A 6331-nucleotide genomic window follows, 5' to 3' on the forward strand; every position below is an offset into this window, starting at 1 on the left:
GATGGCTCAGTGGAATAAGTGCTTCCCTGGCAAATGCAAGGGCCTGAGTTCAATCCCTGGTTCCACCAAAAAAAAAAAAAAAAAAGGCTCCTAAGAACCATAAATTACGATCACAATATAGTGTAAGTTTACTAAACTGAAAACAATTTTTAGCTGTGTCAGAAGTTTCAAGTCTAGGTTAGGAGGGGCCCGGGAGCTGGCTCAGTGGAATAAGCACTTGCCTGGCAAGCGCAGTGGCCTGAGTTCAATCCCCGGTTCTAAAAAAAAAAAAAAATAAGTCTAGGTTTGGTAAAATTCATATGTCAAATGGTACAGCCAGAGTCATATTCAAATATAAACTGAAACAGCCTTAGCTTTTATCAGTAAAATTGATAAATAAAGTTTGGTATATTTATACCAACCTTTGGAGTATCAATCAGTCATGAAAATAAACTGTTGTAGCCATAAGAGAGGAATGAAGGGCTGGCCAAATAGCACAGCAGATTAAAGCACCTACTTAGGCAGACCCAGGGGCCAGGAGTTCAATCCCCTGAGTGCCAGTGCTGGCCCCACCCCCAAAGCGCACTGAGACAGCGATCGAGATTGGGCGTAGTGGCGCACACCAGTAATCCCAGTGCTGGGGAGGCTGAAAACAGCAGGATCACTATAAATCCAAGCTGCATAGTAAAACCCTGTACTCATGACATAAGAAAAAAATAAAATAAAATATACCTACTCTTTGTAAATTGTGGGTGTAGGACATTGTGTCTCAGCTACAGAAAAATGACTCATAGAGTCCTTCTGTTAAGTGTAACGGCTGCTCCACTGAGATCAATTAATTAATGAGCTGGTGTGTGAAAGCAAAGCAGGTAAATTATCTCTTATAGCAGACTCCTGATCTATTTTGCCAGGCTCATCCCTTTTTGTGACACCAAGTAATTTCTTGTTCTACTTCAGTTGCAGTTCCTACTCTCTTTCCATTAGTATACATAAGTAAATGGAATTTTTGACCTTTTGTAGTTTCTAATTTGGAGACTGGAAAATTCTTCCATTCATTAAACAGTGCCTTTCTCTGGGCTTTGCGGATGTTCAAGGTGTTCCAATTGTCCTATTGCATTTGGCTGAAGGGGATGAGATAAGGCCCACACAAACTGCGATTCAGGTGCACCCTGACTTATTTCACTGCTTTAATACTAGTTGATGCTTGATAGGACTGGCCAACAACGTAACAGAAGATGGGAGGGGACCGAGCAGGTTGCTTCTGGGTAGCTAAGTTAAGCTATATCAATTCCTTTGTTTAGAGAAAAAGGGAGGCATTATCTAAATTTTAAAAATCATCTGGAGCTTTACAATTTTTAAAATGTAAAAGAAGAAGAATTCCTTGAATTTCCATTTACTTCCTTCCCTAAGTTCTTAAATTTAGTAGGACGTGGTTATGTAGAAATTTGAGGTTAACATAAAATATTCATGTTTGTATTGAAATAAAACATGTTGAATTATAGCAATTTGGCTTTCTGAATAAAAACGAATCTGTTGTGATATTACCTTACCTGCTTTCTTAACTTTAAAATAACTGTAAAGAAATAGAAATTTTGAAGGCTGTTCTTAGTGAAATATACGTGTTTCAGAGAATATTTTTATCAATGAAAATGAGTCCAAAAGGTTGCTTTCTTTACCATTGTTTATACTCTTCAAAGCAATTAATCATAGTTTAATTTCAACATGTTTTTAACAGGAAAAAAATAGGTCATTTTGACTTTAAGAATTTTTGTGTCTCAGAGAAAAACTATATTAAGTATAATTTTTATAAGCAAAATATTGACTTATATAAGCAACAGTTTCATGATTTGTTCTTTATCTCAGTACTATTATCATAAGTGCTGGATTACTTTGCTTTAAAATCTTACTGTCTCAGACACAAGACTGCTGTATCGGTCTTCATTAAAGATTATAAAGAATAAAAAATGTTAATGTGTTTTATGTTATCAGTTGGAGCTGAAGAAACAATGGGAAGACTGGATTAATAGAGCTTCAGAGGTCTCACTGAGCTTAGTCTCGCTCTAAGTGAGCCCTGAGCCACGGAAAATTCTCTCATGTTTTGAGGGCTGCAAACAAGCTAAGGAATGTGCATAACTAATTTGGTGTATGCAAGCTGTTTTTCACATCCCCTTCCTGCATTCACTAAGCTCTAAATTTACATATCACTAGTTGGTAACATTCCAGGTAAAGGAACAAAGAACAGACAGGGCCCTGCCTCCAGGAATCTTGTCTCCAGCTTGGCAGAATTACAAGGAGCTAGTTTTCTTAGGCTCTGTTCTTTGTTCCTACTGTACCATGGGAGAGTAAGTTTCTAACTCATATCATTTCAATAACGATTCATTCCCAAGATGCTGTCATGTGATGATACATGTAACTATCACTTTAAATGAGCTGATATTTAATATTATCTGCTTTTAATTATTCATTTTAAGTATTCATTCTAAGGGCATGTTGTATTCTCATACATTTTCTAAAGGTATCCTACCATTTGAATAGGTTCCTTTATTGACCCCAATTAAATTAACTTTGTTCAGATAGTTATTATATGTGATTATAACAGATCTAATTTTGTGGTTTCACATTCGTATTTTCCATTCGTCTTTCAATGACCATTAATAATTAAAATTTAAAGCATAGTGTACATTACGGACAATGTTTGGGTGAAAAAATAAGAACATACCTGTAATCGACTGTGGTTCCTAAGTCTGCAAACATGGCATAGTGGGGCCTTCCAACCTACCCTCCAAACTTTTATTTCCCCCCATATATTCTTGCTTTTGTACTAAGGTCCAGGGACATGCAAGAATCCAAGTATTATCCTTAGTTGAAGATGTTTTCCTCTGCTTTTTCTTAGCCTTATAATATTTAGTATTTAGATTATTTTTTTTCAGTGGAAAATAGGTTTATTGGAATGTTTTTAGTTATAGTCAAAGGCAGAAACATTTAGCTTTTGTCACACCCATAAACATGTGGAAGCTGCTTACAAAGCAATCCTATTACAAAAAGAATGACATCCTTGCAGCGCTGGTGGAATGGTTCTGGATCTTCATTAGCAAAATGATTTGGTTCCCTACATATGCTTTTGGACTCCTAGCCTGACCCCCACTTGATGCAATGATGCAAGAACTTACACCACTAAAAATATTAGTATGAAACATTGTCATTCAGTGTTTGACTATACACACAAATAATCAACTGGCAAGTATCTAGTTTCAAATTAGATCCTTGGAATACAGCAAAATAGTTATCGTTGCTTTATACAATTATTCAAAGTACATTTTATTGGAAGGGAAGAAAATAATTGGACATTCTCAGCGCTCTAATTTGAAGTGATACTTGCCTCTTAGTTTCTTGAAAAAGAAGTTTTGAAAGTTATATACATAGGTTTCATTTAAATTATGCAGCAGTCTATTATGAATAATAATGTCCCAGATCTTGTTTAACGAGGAACTCCACCGTCAGATCAAGTACGGTATTTCAGAACTATGAGAATGATGACCACTAGCAAAAGGATAGCAGCAACCAAAGCCATGATGGCTTTTATTTTGCATCCGCGCCACCACACTTGCCTTCGTAGTTGTTTGGCTCTGTTGCTAAAAGCAGTTGCATTATCCGATAAGCTTTCTGACTTGTCCTGTAGTTCGTCTCGTCTCTCCCCTCTTTCAATTACTTTTGTGATATTTTCTTGCAAGACATCAATAACTTCATCCACCTGATTCTGAACATGCTTGATTTTATCATCTCTAGGTCCAAATCTTGGTCCAGATGTTCCCTTAGAAAAAAGTCCTCTTCTTCGCCTGAATCATCTACCAAAGGATTTCTCCTTTCACTTTTCACAGGACCAATGACATCATCATCATTTAGGTGGCGCTTAAATTTGGGAGGCATGTTTTTTATTCTTGAAGTACTTTTTTATTTCCCAGTAGAGTATTCACCAACTGAGGCTGCGGGGAGCTCCCAGCAGCTCTCTCGGGCAACCTACGGCTGGTGGGCAGCAGGAGGTAGAAGTGGGGACCGAGGAAGACCAAGAAGAAGGGGAGACTGCAGAGGTGCACCCGGCAACAGCCGCTGGACCGGAGCTGCGCCCCCCTCATCGAGCCAATCGGTCTAGATTATTTTTCTAGTTGAGATTAATCATTATTTATTCCAAAAGGAACTAATCAGTATTTCCACTGGTGTAACATGTGGCATGCTATTTTTGCCTGTTCTTTATCTTTACTTTGCCACTAATTTACCATCATCCTAAGGAATATTTGATTGTTCACATTACTATGGCAACTGATGGGTTCCCAAATTTCAGAGGAGTAGCACCATGAGTTATTTTTTTGTTTCGTTTTGTTTTTCATTGTTTTAGTTCCCTTATCTTGAGATCTAACTCATGAACAAATTTCTGAACTTATAGTACAGTATTGTTTGCTCTGTGCAAAGTGTCATAAAGCAGTTCTCTAGAATTCAATCTTCTTGCATTATTGGGCCGTTATAACTCTAGGACAGTGAACTTTCAGATATCTACTGGGCCCTGGCAGGCTGCAGAAAGCTGCAGTATAGCATGCCCCTCACTGCTTAGCAATGATAAAAGTGTCTTCTGCATCGCCAGAAAGTCCTGCCTGAAATCTTACATCCCATGTCACAAAGCCACTCAATACTTAATGAAATACTAACTGAATATAAAATAAATGAGTTAGAACACATGGTAAGAAAACCATAACCTTTTAAAACACCAACTTATTTTACATCAAAGGATAACTATCGTGTCTGTGCTAAGATATATTATTTTATTTATGAAATTGACAAATTTAGATTTAAAAAAGTAAGGATGTTTCTCTTGCAGTACTGATTTTTACTAGATGAACTGCCTTTATTTGTTTTTATCAAGACAGAGGAAAAACAATAAAAATGTTTCAAAGTTTCCAAATAAGATGATAGTAAACCAATGACTGTTATTATATTACATATTGCTATCTTCAGAGTAGCTCCTCTGAAGAAACTTGGAAACATCCCCCAAATGCTCATCAATGGAGGAGTGGCTGAAAAATTAAAAAAATGTGTTATTTCTATACAATGGAGTAATAATAAGCTATTAAGGAAGATAAACCCGAGGCTTTTATAGATAAATGGATGCAACTAGAGACCATACTCATAAGTGAAATAAATCAGACACACTTGTATAAATATTGTATTTTCTCCTTAATGTAAGAAACTGAAAGAGTAACTTAAACAGATTGAAAAAGTAGCATAGACACTGAGTAAAGACTTTTTTAAAATATTAGAAACAAAAAGATGGTGGGAGAGGAGTAGAGTTCACACATTTTTAGAAAAACAATGAAATGTTTCTAAAAGAACCTTTAAATACTTACAAAGAGCTGGCCAAGTACCTCAGCAGATTAAAGTGCCTGCGTAGGCAGACTCAGGGGCCAGGAGTTCAATCCCTGGGCCTGCCATGTGGGCCTTGCCCTTGGGGCGTGCTGAGATGACAATTGAGACTGGGCGTGGTGGAGCTCGCCTGTAATCCCAGCATTTGGCAGGCTATAAACAGGAGGATCTCTATGAGTGTGATTTATGCAGTAAGACCCTGTAGACCCTGTCCTAAATACAAAAGAAAACACTTAAAATGGTTAACAGTATCAAACATAGTAAAGCTCTTCTATACCTGTGGAAGGTAGAACTTTGCTTAACGTCTTGTAAAACATTTCATCCTTCCCCCTGTCACTAACACCCAGTAGGAATGGTTAACTTGGTGGTATTATAATTAGAACCTTGAATGAAACCCTAAATGTGATAAGCCCTTTAAATTGCATTCTCCTAGGGCCGGAAAATAGCTCAGTATAATACACATTTGCCTGGCAACTGCAAGGTCCTGAATTCAATTCCCAGTACTGAAATAAATATATAAAAATTAAAAAATTATATTCTCCTTTCCAATTTAAAATATAGACCTTTATTTTAATCCTTCTAAGCATGTATTTTTCCTCTTTTATTACTTAAGTTCATTAAAAATAGAAAACAATCGCTGTGTTAACCTTACTTTTATAATTTTTTTTGAGGCGATTTGACTTCCTCAGATACTCTTAAGACACACAGCTAACTGTAATACAGACTAGACCCAACAAAGAATCAATGAACTCAAAAAGCTTACATTCTTTATACTGAGTTTCTTACTTGAGCCAATCAGTGGTTACTAGGGAAGGAATTTGAGATTTCACTGACCTTATCAGACGCAAAAGCTACAACTCTTGTTGCATAGGTCTTGCTTTACCTTGGTCTTAACCATCCAGCAGAAAAGTATAAAAACGAAATATAAGAAGTAAAGCCA

The 6331-nt window shown here is 36.6% G+C and overlaps 1 pseudogene; it reads right to left on the minus strand.

Annotated features, from left to right (window-relative positions):
- Positions 1-3481: 3481 nt before the first annotated feature.
- LOC101589310 lies at positions 3482-3906 on the minus strand (annotated as a pseudogene).
- Between the last annotated feature and the right edge of the window lie 2425 nt (positions 3907-6331).

Source organism: Octodon degus, unplaced genomic scaffold (genome assembly GCF_000260255.1).
Source record: "Octodon degus isolate 3935 unplaced genomic scaffold, OctDeg1.0 scaffold00001, whole genome shotgun sequence".
Taxonomy (NCBI): Eukaryota; Metazoa; Chordata; class Mammalia; order Rodentia; family Octodontidae; genus Octodon; species Octodon degus.